We start from the raw sequence: 17,482 nt of genomic DNA, 5'->3' as shown, positions 1-17,482 counted from the left end.
TAGTGGCGAAACACGGTATCCACACCTTGAAAATTAGCTTCGGCATTGGTCGTAGCTTCACGGAAGCTCGACCCTATTTCCAATGCCACCCCATAAAGGTAGTGACGACCTTCCCCGTTGAGAAGGTTATCCCTACACAAACCCTGAGTTATCAGGCAGACTCGCCCGATCGGGCCATAGAGCTCAGTGAGCACGATATCTCATATCACCCAAGGAGCGCCATCAAGTCGCAAGTACTTGCCGACTTCATAGCCGACTTCAGCGCAGAGATACTACCAGAGGCGGAATTGGAGGCACGTTGTGCCCCCTCCAACGCCGACCTATGGACTCTTTACACTGATGGCGCCGCTAATGCCTCGGGATCGGGACTGGGACTCGTTCTCGAGGTCCCCACGGGCGAAACAATTCGCCAGTCCATATGATGCCCCGAGATGACTAACAACGAAGCCGAGTACGAGGCTGTTATTGCAGGTTTGAAACTAGCCATCAAGTATGGAGCTCGACGACTCGTTCTCCATTGCGACTCTCAACTCGTGGTAAACCAGGTCACCGGGACTTACCAAATCAAGGAGCAGAGGTTGCAAAAATACCAGTCAGAAATCCACAGGTTAATGACCGAGTTCGACGAGTGCCGCTTCGAACAAGTTCCGAGAGCACAAACGTTGAAGCAGACGGCCTAGCAAAATTGGCCGCATCCACTAAAAACTTCAACAAAGAAAGCGTGGTCACCCTCCTCCATTCAGCCATTGATCACACTGAGGTACTCTCTTTAAATTTGACTTGGGACTGGCGCAACCAATTTGTATCCTATCTGCAGGATGGAACACTCCCCCTCGACAAAAAAGAAGCCAAGAAGCTCCGCGTACAGGCCGCCCGGTATTACCTGATAAACCACGAGCTCTACAAAAGGACGTTTGGCGGACCCCTGGCCAAGTGTCTAAGGCCGCAACAAACGCGGCCAGTGCTCGAAGAGGTACATGAAGGTCATTGCGGTGCCCATACGGGCAACCGCGCCCTCGTGCGCTGCATAATACGAGCCGGCTATTATTGGCCCACTATGAAGAAAGACGCAGCGGAATATGTTCGCCGATGCGAACAACGCCAAAAGTATGCCCCCATGATACACCAACCAGGAAAACCACTTCACTCGGTCACTTCCCCATGGCCCTTCATCAAATGGGGAATGGACATAGTCGGTCCCCTACCAGCGGGACGAGGAAAGGTACGATTTCTATTAATTTTAATTGACTATTTTTCCAAGTGAGTGGAAGCAGGAGCGTACGCCCAAATACGCGAACAAGAAGTGATCGCCTTCATATGGAAAAATATTATATGTCGCTTCGGCATCCCCAATGAAATCAGTTGTGACAACGGATGACAGTTCGTCGGTCAAAAAACGACCGAATTCTTCGAGAAATGGCGCATCAAGAGGATACTCTCCACGCCATATCACCCTGCCGCCAACGGCCAAGCAGAATCCTCCAACAAAACAATATTAAACATACTGAAGAAGAAACTCGAGGACGCCAAAGGGCTATGGCCCGAACTGCTACCCGAAGTGTTGTGGGCACACAGGACCACACCCAAATCCAGCACGGGGGAAACACCATACTCGCTGGTCTACGGAACCGACGCGGTCATACCCGTCGAGGTCGGCGAACCAAGCCTAAGATATTCACACACCAGTGGAATAGAAAACGACACAAACAGGCTCCAAGACCTCGACGAAGCTGAGGAAAGGAGAGAAATGGCCCATATCAGAATGGTGGCCCAAAAGCAACAAGTCGAGAGATACTACAAAAAGAGAGCCAAAATAAGACCACTCAAGGTGGGAGATTATGTCCTTAAAGCCAAGACATTGGCATCCAAAGACCCAAGTGAAGGGAAACTAGGCACCAACTGGGAAGGACCCTACAAAATCACAGCAGTAGCAAGAAAAGGCGCATTCCAGTTGGAAACAATGGAAGGGAAAACGCTCCAAAACAACTGGAGTGTTACTCACCTCAAGTATTTCCACTTCTGAAAGGCGTCCCCCGAGTCGTACTCTTTTTCCCTTACCCGAGTTTTGTCCCAATTGGGTTTTCTCGGGGAGGTTTTTAACGAGGCGGCAGAGGGGACACTTGGAGATATTTGCGAAACAAGTTTATCATATCAACCTCTCCTTACGGCCTCCAGGCCGACATGATAAAGGGACTGGACTAGCTTGATCTCCAATGTATGAAAGGCTACGGCCATCTCCAATGTATGAAAGGCTACGGCCATCTCCAATGTATGAAAGGCTACGGCCATCTCCAATGTATGAAAGGCTACGGCATCTCCAATGTATGAACGGCTACGGCTATCTTGACGCGTAAAAGGCCACGACCATCTCCAACAACGTTATGGCTAAGGCCATAGACGATATAATGGCTAAGGCCATCGACGCCGATAAGTCGACCCAGCTCGACTATGACGGCAAGTAACTCGACGACAGTCGAAGTTACGTACATGGCTAAGGCCATAGGCGATATAATGGCTAAGGCCATCGGCGCCGATAAGTCGACCCAGCTCGACTATGACGGCAAGTAACTCGACAACAGTCGAAGTCACGTACATGGCTAAGGCCATCAATTATATTATGGCTAAGGTCATCGCCGCCAACGGTCGACCTAGATTCGACTATGGTGAGTAAACGACTCGACGACACTCGAAGTCGCCTACATGGCTAAGGCCGTCAATTATATTATGGCTAAGGCCGCCGCCGCCAACGGTCGACCTAGATTCGACTACGTGAGTAAACGACTCGACGACAGTCGAAGTCGCCTACATGGCTAAGGCCATCAATTATATCATGGCTAAGGCCATTTCCGCCAACGGTCGACCTAGATTCGACTACGGTGAGTAAACGACTCGACGACAGTCCAAGTCGCCTACATGGCTAAGGCCATCAATTATATCATGGCTAAGGCCACCGCCGCCAACGGTCGACCTAGATTCGACTACGGTGAGTAAACGACTCGACGACAGTCGAAGTCGCCTACATGGCTAAGGCCATCAATTATATTATGGCTAAGGCCATCGCCGCCAACGGTCGACCTAGATTCGACTATGGTGAGTAAACGACTCGACGACAGTCGAAGTCGCCTACATGGCTAAGGCCATCAATTATATCATGGCTAAGACCATCGCCGCCAACGGTCGACCTAGATTCGACTATGGTGAGTAAACGACTCGACGACAGTCAAAGTCGCCTACATGGCTAAGGCCATCAATTATATTATGGCTAAGGCCATCACTGCCAACGGTCGACCTAGATTCGACTACGGTGAGTAAATGACTTGACGACAGTCGAAGTTGCGCACACGGCTAAGACCATCAACAATATTAAGGCCGAAAATAAAAGGTACAAAAGAAAAGAATAACAGCGAAAGTATAACTTCCATTATCATCCAAAAAATACATGTACAAAAGGACCCATTTACATCTCCAAATACAGCAAAACAAAATGAATACAAGTCCTAAGGGGCTTCGCCATTCTGTTCACCGCCTCCCGTCGGACCGCCATCTCGTCCACCGCCGTCCTCGGCCTGATAGGCCGCAGAGATCCAAGAGCCTGATTCTAGACAGTTAACGTCTTCGGAGTTATAGCCCGCCCGGTCTGGGGAATCAGAACTATACCCACAAATTTCACGGGTGACACGGGCTATGCGCCGTTGCTCTTGAACCTCCGCCTCAGTAGCTCGACCCGCAGCTAAGAACTCCTCGAATACGACCAATCTGGCCTCGGCATATACCCACATGTCATGCGCCTCACGATGCGCATCCTCATCAGGCCTTAGTGCAGCAGTCCGCTTGAGGACTTCAATCTCAGCTGCCTTGGCGTCGAGTTCGGTGGTCATAGCGGCAACCTTGATCCGCAAATCAGCAGCTTCCGCCGCTACCCCACGGCCAACCTCCAACTCTTCTTCCTTAGACTGGAGAAGAGTCTCCAGCTCATTGTTCCGAGCCAGGGCGGTCATCAGCTGCTCATCGATCTGCTCCAACTCGGCCACCCTCCGTTTCAGCTGGGCCTCCGACTGCTCCAAANATAAGGTATTATTCTTTCCACCGATGATTTAATGTCATCAATGAACTGGGGCGGAGAAGCCCTCGCTGCGAATAAAAAAAAAGGAGAAAAGCAAAGAAATCACAATGGTCGTATGGTCAAAAGCGCAAGCAGTCCTGGATTCTACTAGTAGAAATACTTACGTTCTGGATTCCATCTTTCCGGGAACCCCTCGGGATTCGACACCAGGTGCTCGGTCCTGATGTAGAAATATTTACGCCAAAAGCGGCGGTTGGGCTTATCATCGGCTTTAACAACCAAGCCTCTTGTGCCACGACCTTTTAACTGCAGCATGGTACCCCTCAGGTAACCAGGGCTGAATAACTGTAAGAGGTGGTGGACCGAGACGCTGCACTCAGCCCTGGCCGCATAAGTGGTCACAATACGGCACACCTTCAAAGTCTAAGGAGTGAGCTGGGCCGGACACACATTATAAAAACGGCAAAGCTCCTCCATCAGAGGGTAGATTGGAAGATTGTAACCGATCAAGAACGGGTACTCATAGAATGTGCAATATCCAGGCCGGTGCACATTGACATAGTCCGTCCCGGCCGGAACCATTTCCACGTGGTCCGGAATATGGTGCGTCTCTCGCAGATCATCTAAATGGGATTGTAATAGAACGCTGTGCTCCCAGGGAAGGTTTGGGCTTTTAGTTGGAAAATCCCTGCGGACATGCATCTCCTTCGGAAGGACGTTGTCTACGCTGAGAGGAACAAGGGCCTTCTCCGCCTTTTCCCCTTCACCACCGGAAGATGGCGGAACCCTAAACGGGGCATTATCTTTGGCCTTTTTACTACTAAGTCCACGTATTGTCATGATTATACTGCGTAAGAAATGAAGCACTGACGATAGGAAGTGTGGTTTCAACAGAAGTGGGAGAGTCCCTCGCGAAATAACGGTTACAGGTAAGAAAGACAAAGGAGTATATCAGAAAATGCTTTCCGAAGTCTTGAAAGTTGAATCGAATCGAACCTCTCTCCTACTTATAGGGATAAGTTCAGAAATCGAAGAGTCATGATGCAAAGCGTGCGCGGGAAACCAAAATGTCACACCATCCTCTGAACCGCCTCGGGGGCAAATATAATAATGATGCATACAGGCAATGACGTCATTCCAAAAAGGAAGCCACGCGTCAGTGGCTCAACAACGTCATATATTTCACCTCGTTCATATTGCCGCCCCGGGTCGAGGTCAAATTCTCCTAAGCCGAGGTTCACATTTCCGCCCATCGAAGACGCCCACCGAATGCGTCTCCAACAAGCGGAGGGACTAACTGTATAGGGTCAAATTTGACCCTCAGCATCGCTACGCCAGTGGGTACGCGCAATGAGTGTACGCCGACTAACGTAGCGGGTAGGACTCGGCCGTGGGAACAAAAGCGACATCGTTTAGGACTCAGTGTCTTCACTAGGGAGACGTTACCTGTCTTTGTAACTTTTTGATTCTTTCGAGAAGGGTCTCTTATTATATAAAGGAGACCCTCACATTGTAAAAGGGGCATCTGATATAATACAACTCTCTCATTTTTCTAGCTTTCTCTCTCTATCTCTACTTCAAACGAACATATCTTATTGAGTTCATATTATCACTTTGCAATACTAGATCTACAACAATATTATCATCTTTGCATCTCTAGGATTATTATATTTGATTACGATTTACCCATTTTCCTACTTTTAATTATTTTTTAGCTTACAAAGTATATCGTTAACTTTTGAGCCAAACAGGTACGATAGGGGGGTATGGTTAAGCAAGTAAGCGAAGGCTGTCTCTCGCTCTGTGAAAAAATAGGAATAATCGTGATTCGATTGAGATTTCAGCAGTTAAACCTCACCTTCCTTTCAATCAAATCTATTCTATTATACTATTAGGTTTGTTGTTGTTGTAACTAGGTTTGTATTCCTGTTGTCAAGAGTACTGTGTGATTTTCTTTTGTTATTACTTTTGTAACCCTTTGCTCAAAAGTGCTACTCCTTCCGTTTCAAATTAAACGGGGTACTTTTCTTTTTAGTCTGTTCCAAAATAAATGACACATTTCTAAATTTAGAAATAATTCAACTTTAAACTTTTCATTTTACAAATTTTAGGTGTTGTGGTGACAAGGATTTCAGCAGGAATATTGGTGCCTGCACCGAGTTAAAAAATACAGGAAAATTACTTACCTCTCAGTTGGCGTAAATTATTTTAGTCCCTTTGTCTTAATTTATGTGACATTATATGTTATTTACTATTATATTTTTTCAGATTATCAACCCACGTTTAGTACTTGTAGGCAAATTGCTTTATTAAAAAATTATATTATGATTATAAAATAACGGAAAAGGGCCAAATACCCCCCTGGACTTTACGAAAAGGGCCAAATATAAACCTCGTTAAAAGTTTGGCCCATCCACAACCCTACCGTTACACTATTGGCCTATATACCCCCCTTATTTCAAACGGAAGCCACAGTGGATAAGTCATCCACTCAAAAGTAGCCATGTGAAAATTAATATCTACATAATCATTTTATTTAAATGTCCAATCCTACCCATTAACCCAACCCCTTACTCGACCCATAAGTTATAACCCGCCTCTTAATAACCCTACCCCCATTATCGTCTCTTCAAAAAAGGTAGAGATCAGCCAACTTGATATTCACATAGATCGGCGGTGGCTTTTCCGTTTTCTAATTATCACCTAACTCTATATACTTTTTTTTTTCATTTTCCTTTTCTGTTAAAGAAACATTAAAAGGAAATTGCACTAATTAAATTAAAAAGAAAAAGAAAAATCAATGCTTTCAAAATCTCCGACCATCGTCGCCGGCATTTTCACACGTTCTCCGGTGGAGGAAAATTGAGGTCCAGATTAAGACCTGTTCTGGTAGTCGGTCGTTACGCATAAAATCAATCATCGATGATGAGTCAGATTCACTCTGGGTCCCACTTCCGCTGCCGCCGCTGCTGCCGCCATGTCCGCCTTTACCGCCAAGGAAATCAACAGTCTTTCTTTGTTGGTTATTAAGAGGCGGGTTATAACTTATGGGTCGGGTAAGGGGTTGGGTTAATGGGTAGGGTTGGACATTTAAATAAAATGATTATGTGGATATTAATTTTCACATGGCTACTTTTGAGTGGATGACTTATCCACTGTGGCTTCCGTTTGAAATAAGGGGGGTATATAGGCCAATAGTGTAACGGTAGGGTTATGGATGGGCCAAACTTTTAACGATGGTTATATTTGGCCCTTTTCGTAAAGTCCAGGGGGGTAAAAATAAAGCTTTTCTGTATGTTGTTAGTTGAATTATGATAAACTACCTTTGCAATCCCAAAATTAATAGTCTCAGCTCATAAGTTGGATTTTTCAAGCTTGAAACAAAAGATGAAAATATATCAGAAAACTGACACTATTAAAGCGAGTCCGGTAGGTTAGGAGGTAGTTGAGTCTTGCGTTACTCTGTACCTTTGTGAGCCGAGTCCGGTAGGGTTTTGCCTAAGAGAGCTAGGGGCAATGTCGTGTCTTACTATTTTCTTTTTCGACGTTGGATCCATTTACTAGCGACCGTTTTTGCTTTGCATTTTTCTTCTGCATTTTATGTTCCTATTGTTCCTATGATCTCCGTGATGAATCTAATATCCTCTCCTTTTGTCTTCTTTTTATTATCTTGATCCGAGGGTCTTTCGGGAACAGCCTCTCTACCCCTTCGGGGTAGGGGTAAGGTCTGCGTACACACTACCTTCCTCATACCCCACTTATAGAATTTTATTGGGTTGTTGTTGTTGTTGTTGTTGACACTATTAAAGCGGGAGCTTACCAATGAATTTACTGACCTAGAACCTTATTGATATTTGATATAATTATAATTAATAACTTGCCCATAAATATACATTAGTATATAATAACCTTATCGATATACGTATAATTTTGACTCTACTTGTTCCAAGATGTAATAGACAAAGTTAGATCAGTTACAAACACAACATATGGGAAAGAGTGAGACACATTACTGTGTCACATGCTGCATTATAATAAGTTGAGTTGCAATTCACCTAGGGGTGGTTTGGTTGGAAATGAGTTATCTCAGGTTAATTATCTCGGGATTAGTTATCTCACTCTTTCATAGGGATAAAAATATTATAATCCCGGGATAATTAATTCCGGATTTAGTTATATTGTGATTTTATTCCAACCAAACATGGGATAAACTCATCTTAAATTTTATTTTGGGATTAATTGTCCCTTATTTCTCGTACCAAACGAGTCCTTAAAGTCTTTTAGGGCAAGAGGAGTTAAATCATTTTAAACTTATACTCCTTCCGATCCACAATAAGTGACCAATTTGCTTTTTTATTTTGGTCCAAAATAAGTGTCCATTTATATATTAAGAAAAATTCAACTTGTTTTTACAAAATTATCTTTATGTACGTATCCCTAAAAAGTCTTTTACTCCCCACATTAACTATGCTGCAACATTTAATTAAGGGTAATTTAGTCACACTAACTATTTTTGTCTTGAATTTAGTATTTTTTTAATGGGTGTGTCCAAAGCAAATTGATCACTTATTAATTATTATGGACCAGAGGGAGTAATTAATATCTTGGATGAGTTAGAACAAGTTGCAATATTACAGATTGAGTTATAATTCGCTTAAAGTTTTTAGGGCAAGAGGAGCTAAATAATAAGTCAACGATCAAATCAGTCTTTAACTCAAAATTCATTTTAGTTAGAACTAATCTGTTTAATTACCAAATTAAATAAAAAAGAAAACATTTTTCTCATCATGATTATGATTATGAGGGTGTTTGGCTAAACTTATAAGCTGGTCAAACTAGTTTATAAGTACTTTTCTGTTTATTTACGCGTTTGGTAAAGTTAAAAGTGCTTAAGCTAAAAATAAGCCAAAAGCCATAAGCTGGTCACCCCCAGCTTATTAATTTTTAGCTTATAAGCACTTTAAGTTTGACCAAGATTTTTACTATTTCATCCCTAAAATATTCCTTTTCAAAACAAAACTCCTACATCGATACTCACTACCTCACGTATTTTTCCAACCTAAACCCCCCGCCTCTTCAAGTCTGCAATTCTAATTGTCTATTTGAGGTAAGCAAATTCTCTATTCCTTTGCATGTTTGTATCTATGCGATTGGGTATTAATCTATGAACTGTGTGTAATAAACGGGGACATATCAAATTTTTGGTGTATTGCTTTCTAAGTGTTGTGGTGATGAAGAAAATGTTTTTATTCAAATGTTTATTCTTTTACTGAGAAACTTTTGTCAATTTATTAATTATTATAACTTATGATTATATGATTATCATAAAATAAATTATATTTATCATAAAAATTATCTTATCTAATCACAATTGTATTTATATAAAATGACAAATAGAGTATTTTGTATTTGAATCGATTTGGAATCTAAAATTTTGAAGAAGTTACGCCCTTATAAGTGTTAATAGTTCTAAGGTTATTCAAATCATTTTAACATAAAAAAGAGCTTATCAGTACTTTTTTATCAAATACTGAAGCACCTTATTATCAATTTCAACACATGTATCCAAACACGTAACTGCTTATCTATTAAATCAGTTTCAGCACTTAAAAGTGCTTTTCAGCACCTAATGCTTATCAGCTACTTCAAATTAACTAATCCAAACGGGCTCTATATCTAATAAACCTAATTGAAGAAAAATATTTTTCATGTTTCAAACATTTTCATATGGGTCAATTCAGCTGGCATAGATAAGCTAATTGTTCCATACTTTCACGTGTGAGTTTAACTTGGATTGTGTCCAATTAGACTGCCAAAGATATACTCGCTCAACCTGCATTGTGATTAGTAACTAGTAAGTAACAAAATCAAAGTAGGTAATTTTATTAATCCTTTTCCTATTGGAGGCAGTTATGTGAATTTTTTTTATATTGGTATCACCTTCATTTAGTCACATTACTCTAGCCCTCAATTTTCAGTAGTCCTCCTCTATCTTAAGAATATCATTGTAGTCTTTTATTAGGCTAATTTTCAATTGATGTAAGAACACACTATTTGAGTAATTTATAGAGTTTTGGATCCCTTGGAGTCTTGCTAAGATTTTTCTTTTTTGGCAGTTAAGTCTCCAAATGTATTTTCCTTCCAAGTCCTAATATTTTGTCACAAAACTATCACTAGCTTTGCAGTATTCCATACCATTCCAATGTTCGTTAACAATATTTTGGAAGTTTGGGTGTCTACACCAAAAAGCCTTTAGTCTAAAGGGTTTTTTATAGACAAAACCACTTCTAGGGATTAATTATACTAATAAGGGGTTATGGTCAAAATAAGTTTTAGGGAGATGAATTACTGAGCAATTAGGGAATATATCTAGCCACTGTTCATTTCCTAATATTTTGTCTAATCTCTCCATTATTAAGCCTTTATTTAGCTTTCTATGATTAGACCAGGTATATTTGCACCCCTTATAGCCAATGTCAATAAGATTACAGTTATTGATTTTTGACCAAATGAAGTTAGTTCTATTATTATTAACGGGTCTTCCACCAAAATTCTCATTTGAATCCATTATATCATTTAGGTCACCTCCTACCATCCAAGGCCCTTTATAGGTATTATGAATATTTTCTAAGTTTTCCCACATATTATTCCTATTGTTCTTATGAGTGCTAGCATAGATTGAAGAGAATAGCCAAGATTTACATATAGGGAGTACCTCAATATTAGCATGAATTTCCTGGTTTCTGCGCACAAAGTTCTGGACTGTGACAACATTGTGGTTCCACAATACTACCATCCCTCCTGCTTGACCTTCAGCAGGCACCTCTATCATTTCTGAGAATCCAAAGTCGCTTAGCATTTGAGCATGGTTAACCATCCTAGTTTCCAATAGAGTGACCATGCATGGTCTATGAGTATCTACCATTTCTCTGAAATTTCTTCTAAACTCATCATTATTCCCTTCCCTAATGTTCCAAGTGATGAAGTTAGTTAGGCGATTCATGGCTAGGTTCAATTCTAGGTTTGCTGGTTCCCCATTCTCCCTCCCCCCCTCTAGGAATACAGGGTTCCTCCTGAGCGAGGGTACTAAAATCATGGCTCGATTGCCTACTGTTGGGTCTTAAGGAGGCCTGATGTTCATTGAGCACTTGTATAATGCTAGAGGACAATTGAGTACATGCATCTTCTCTTGCATCTCCATAAAGAGAAAAACTTTTACCTCGTTTATGCTTGTGAACTCCAAGATTTGTTCCATTCTTGGGATTAGGGGTCTCCTATTTCCTCCACTGGAGCCTCTTCTTCTTCTGGCTCTTGCATCATCTGGGGTTGGAACATTGGAGGATGTTGTTCCACTGGTGGTTCTTGGTGAGCTTGGAGCTGCGGAGGGTTCTCCCAAGGCATAAAGATAGGGTTTAGGTGAGAGAAAGTTTCCGGGGGAAAGAATGGCATATCTATATGTGAATTCAGTGGTTGCATGAGGTTGAACTGGGGTGGCATATTCCACTGATGCATCATTGTGTAACGACCCGGCCGGTCGTTTTAAGAATTTACGCCCCGATCCCCTATTAACTGCATTTCCCGTGTTTGTTTCTGCTATTGTGAGTTGCCGGGAAGATTTATTTGGAAATTCGAAGAGTTTTGGGACACTTAATACCTAAATGAGAGTCTAAGTTTTAGAATTTGGACCGTAGTCGGAGCAGTGTGAAGACAACCTCGGAATGGAATTTTGTTGGTTTCGTTAGCTTCGTTGGGTGATTTCGGGTTTAGGAGCGTGTTCGGATTGTGTTTTGGAGGTCCGTAGCTTAATTAGGCTTGAAATGTCGAAAGTTGAATTCTTGAAGTTTCCGGTTCGATAGTGAGATTTTGATATCGGGGTCAGAATGGAATTTCGAAAGTTGGAGTAGCTCCGTAGTGTTGAATGTGACGTGTGTGCAAAATTTCAGGTTATTCGGACGATGTTTGATAGACTTTTTGATCGAAAGCGTATTTTGAGAGTTTTGAAGTTCTTAGGCTTAAATTCGGTGCTAATTGGTTGATTTGATGTTGTTTGAGGTGTTTTGATGGTTTGTATAAGTTTGTTCAGTGGTATTAGACTTGTTCATGCTTTTGGTTGAGGTCCCGGTGGCCTTGGGATGATTTCGGATGGTTAACGGAAGAGCTAGGAATTTGGTTTGGCAGCTGAAGCTCCATTGCTGTCATAACCGCACCTGCGGCTAGGGGACCGCAGGTGCGGACTCGCAGAAGCGAGCATGGAGCCGCAGATGCGGCCACAAGCGAAGGCAGCAGAGATCGCAGAAGCGTAAGCGTTGCCGCACCTGCGGGACCGCAGATGCGGAATCTGGGTCGCAGGTGCGGAGTTGGAGATTTTAATGGAAATCACAGAAGCGGTCTCGCAGATGCGTAAATTGGACCGCAGGTGCGGAATCCCTGGTGTGAGCATGTGATTTTTGCCTTGCACGAATTACTCCTACAGATTTATTTAATTCATGATTTTTTCTTTTAATTGTTTAATTTGTAAGAATTAATTGCACAATTTTCGTGTTTATTTGTATTTTTACTGTGAGCATTTTAGTTGACATGATTCATAGAAAATAGTACAAAATTTCGCATTGCATTTGCATTTAGGATTTTATCTTATTAATTAGTAATTAGGATTTCACAAATATATGTAAAATCACAAAAAATGAGTTATTTGTTTGCTTTGTTTAATTTTTAGCTTTGATTTTGGTTAGATTTCCTTTAAATTTGGTATTTAATCAATTCTGTCAATTATTAAATAAATTGGGTAGGTTACTTTAGTTTTTAGAATTAATTTAGACTTTTAAATTTTAATTTGAAAAAAGAAAAAGAAAACAAAATCAAAAGAAAAATGGACTCTCTTATTTTTGAAAGACCCAAACTTTGGGCCAATTTCTGGTTTAATTGATCAGCCCAAACCAAATTCGTCCAAACCCAGTCCAATCTCACCCGGTCCAGTCCCCAGACCATTAAAACGACGTCGTTTGGGCTCATTCAATCAGGACCGTCGAGGTTTCTTGATCGGACGGTCCTAAAGCCCACGTCGTTTAATATATAAATGTCCGAACATAGCCACCCCCCCAGAACCCCCTGCCTCACCATCTCTCACAAACCCCTGATATCGCCGGCATAACACCACCACATCCCCACCGTCACCCCACCGTCCACCACCGTCCCTCCGCCGTCCGCCGCCGGCCGGAAATCGCCGCCGCCGGCGGCGAAGCTCCAAATGGCCCCAAAATTTCACCACAAATTCATCTTCCCCTCCTCTTTCCAACCCCCATAACCATCCCCCTCGAATCACAACCCATCTTCTCGAATATTAATTCGAAAATTCCGGTCAAATCACTACTTATCCCAAACCCGGCCAAAATAACACCACAGCTCCCTCTCCTCTCCCTCATCACTAATCCACGACCATATTCCCTCGAATCAAACCCAGAAGCTTCGAATATGTGTTTGAAAATCGGGTCTCAAAACACAAGTTCATCCAAATGACTCCAAATCTTCACCATACAGTCTCCTCGTCCTCCCTCTCACAAATCCGTGATTATTTTCTTTCAAAGTTCACCAGGCCGTCTTCAATTTCACATCTAGGTTTTTCGAGTTTTTCACCTGTCTGGAGTTCCAATAATTCTGGAATTGTAGTTAATGTTATACGTTTGTTTTTGACAAAATGAACCTATAACATTAATTAGAATTCAATCGATTAAGTTTGAAGACCGAAATCAGTGAGTTTCTTCCTCTTGATTGATTTTTTTTCTTGTTTGATTAATTCTGCTCTCATAGCCTCTAATTTCTAGTTTAATTTTGTTTTTGATTTAAGTTGATTTAGGTCGCATAATTTTTGATTTTTTGTTTTGTCTTGATTCAATGGTTAGTTCCTTAATTTTTACTTTATTAAATAGTTTAGTTTGGTTTTATTTTCTGACCAGTCTCCTTAGCAGTAATTTCGATTCTATTGATGCATATTGTGTATGCCTGCCTTTGATACATGATTGTTTGTTGATATGAATTTTACTTGTTAGATAATGGTTCATTACAATCACGGTTCAATTTCAAGAGATTAGTCTTAGTTAGTTAGTATAGGTGATTGGATATAGTTGATTAGAGTTAGTGTTAGTAATTTTAGGTTGAATTCAAGGGTAGCTTAGACATTTAGGATTGGATAGCACATGGTAGTTGAAACTAGAATCTTCTAGGACCTTCCAAAGTAGGACTTCAATGTAATTTCAGTAATTGTAGTGTACCAACTTGTGATACAAGTCAGAAAATGAGGGATTAAGTAGCAAAAAGGAAAATTGGAGAGGGACTAAAATGAAATAACTAAACCCCTAAGGCTGCCCTAGTAACTTGCCTATAAAGGCATTGTTACTTGAGGCTCAATTCAGATTTTGAAGGGCTAAAATCCCTAAAAGTTCTAGGCGGCCAAAATTGCTAGAAAAGACTGTTCCATTGCTGATGCTCTGATTTTTGAAGCTTCTCTAATTCTGGAGCATTTTTGGTTCATTTAGGGCTTAGAAAAATAGATTGAATTTGGTTTCAAGGTCTGATGTTGAAGTTTTGGGTTTGCATTTAAGTGAATATGGACTAGCTTTCCTTGTGCTTTCAGTAGTTAGAGTTGCAGAGAATTTTAGAGTGTCATTTTGAAGTTAACTGGGCTAGTCAAGTCGATTTCTGGGTCTTGTTACTGGTTTTGGTAGCTGTGAATTCGATTTGAGATTGTTGTTGCTCTTGTTGCTTAACACTGCTACTTCCTCTTGCTGTTGCTGCTCCTTTCTTACTTTGCTCAATTCCAGGTACCTTTGTAATCCCTAATGGCTCATTCAATGCATGTGAATACTTGTGAAATCCAAATGATGAAGCAATTTTGAATCAATACAAATCCTGTTTTGGCTTCCATTACTAGTTATGTGTAGTTGTAGTTCATTTAAATAAATGAGTATTGGTGTTAGATAGGAATAGTGTGTTATTTAGGGCTGTTTAAATTTGTTTTGTAGTTAAATCGGACAGATTGTGGATTGTAATAACCAGGATTGCCTGTAGAATGTTAAGTTTGTCATGAGTTAATTCTATGTGTATAATTTGGACTGTTGAACTGTTATTAATTGGAGTTACTAGACCATTCTCTCACTTTATACAAGTAGGATATCCAATATACTCGTTCAGCCAGCTAAGTTTACAAATATCACAGGCAAGTATCAGTTTTTGAGCTACAATATTAGGAATATAAATGCTTAGGATATAATAGTAGCATTATAATAATCCCGAGTTCCAGTATTGATTTTCAGTTTTTGCTTAGTCGATACTAGATTTGTTTGAGAGGTACACGGATTAAGTCTAAAGGTTTATCACAATTCTAGATTAAATGCTAATATTAATTGACATGTAGATCTGAGCATTAGTTTAGTATGGTTTGTAAATATTTGGACCATCAAGACAGGCCCAATGTGCACTACAATTGAAGGCCTTGTCCGGTTGTCTTGCCTCATTCCGGAATCGGGCTCACATTGAGCCCAAAATTTTGGCCTGTTTCAGGAACGCCGGCTGCTCAGCTCAGGCGACCGGATTGCTTCATGTTTGGGCCAGTGCTTAGACCCAAAAATTTGTTATGAGCTAAAAACCCTTTAAAATCAACATTGGGAAGTGGTGGGGATGATTTCAAGTATAAATTTAGGTTTTCGAGTTAGGTAGCGAGTTCAAACTAAAGAGGGTCTTCCCTTTTGTTTGAATTCGGACTTGAACTTGAGGCCCGAATTTATAATATCAAAATTAATTAGGCCCTTTTTAGAAGACAAAAGAAGTAGAAAATCTTAGTTTCTTTAGGATGGCCTTCAAATAAAATGAGACGAGCCTCGCCGCAACAAAACATATAAATTGCGGGGCCTCATTAAATATTTATTAAAAATATTTTAGAAATTCGGGAACATGCCATTTAGCGAATTTTTCATGGCTTCCCGCAAAGTTAATAAGGCGCTAGCCACTTAGGCACGTTTTTTTTTTAATAATTTTACTTTCCTAAACTCGGGTGCGCATTTCATGCAACCAAATCCAAATCCAAAACGTTGAATAAAGAGGTGTTTAGGATCCGGGTGCATTTCATGTGACGTGATCCAAAAACACGCTCTTAAAACGGCGTTCACTTTCGTAAAAACAAAATAAACTAAAAGTGGTAAATAATCTTAAATTTGCACTATAGGTTTTAAATATGTATAAAACACAGATTTTAGCCATTTATGATAATTTAAGCGACCGTGCTAGAACCACGGGATCCGGGGGTGACTAACACCTTCCCTCGGGTCAACAGAATTCCTTACACAGAATTTTCTGGTTGCAAACTCCAATTGGAAAGTGAAATTTTCCTCGATTTGGGAATTTAAATTAAATTGGTGACTTGGGACACCAAAAGCCAATCCTATCCCAAGTGGCGACTCTAAAAATAAATAAATAATCCTATTTCGAATAATGTCACTTTAAATGGAAAAAACTCCCTTATACATTTTAACCCTTCGGGGTAGGTGTGTAAAAAAGGAGGTGTGACAGCTCTGGCGACTCTGCTGGGGACACGAACCCAGAATTTTGAATTCAGGTTCAAGAATTCGAGTTAAGTACAATTGTTATATTTGGCTTTAATCTGATTTTTCTAACATGTTCCATGCTATATGTGCTAAATGTTTTACTGCTTTGATATTTTTTAATATAACTGTTCGCGAATCCCTTTCCTCTCTCTCTGAGTCTTCTACATCATGGAGAAGGGTGCACTTCAGTGTAGCTTCTTCTTCTGTTTAGAGTCTTTCCCATTTAGAAACGAGGTTGGATAAGTTTGCAAAGACCGGCGGAGCTTCTGTATCCCCGGTAGCTGCCTCCCCTCAGGCCTGAGTTGTCCGCAATCGGGAAGCCACGTCTAGACCAATATAAACCTAGGGTTAAACTAGAAGGAAACACAAAACCTCATGCGGACCCTAGTAAGGACGCTGTTTGCATCATGTGCAATTGACTTAAGGGACTCAACCAGGGGTTGGGTCGTCTAGGAAGATGAACCTGGGAAATGAATTGGACCATCCTATGCATCTTACGTGCTACTTGCGCATTTATTTGCTCGGCTATGCATGTTGACCGGCTTATCTAAATGAGTGAAAATGAGAAAATAGCAGTGTTAAGACTCAGTAGGGATAACCTTTTTGTTGTGAAAAAACCAGTGCCCAAATAGTTACCAAATGCTGCCGAATTTTGTGAAGCAAAAAAAAAAAGGAGAAAAAAAGAGAAAAGTTTTGAAAACATAGAAAAGAAAAATGTGTGTTCAAAATAGTTTTGATTTTGGCAAATCTCCCCTGAACTACGCCGGTTTGATTCTCACGATCTGTGAGATACGTAGGACAACCCTCTCTTCGGGTCCAACTT

The sequence above is a fragment of the Nicotiana attenuata genome, unplaced genomic scaffold (genome assembly GCF_001879085.1).
Source record: "Nicotiana attenuata strain UT unplaced genomic scaffold, NIATTr2, whole genome shotgun sequence".
Lineage (NCBI taxonomy): Eukaryota > Viridiplantae > Streptophyta > Magnoliopsida > Solanales > Solanaceae > Nicotiana > Nicotiana attenuata.
Note: the sequence above shows the minus strand (reverse complement) of the source record.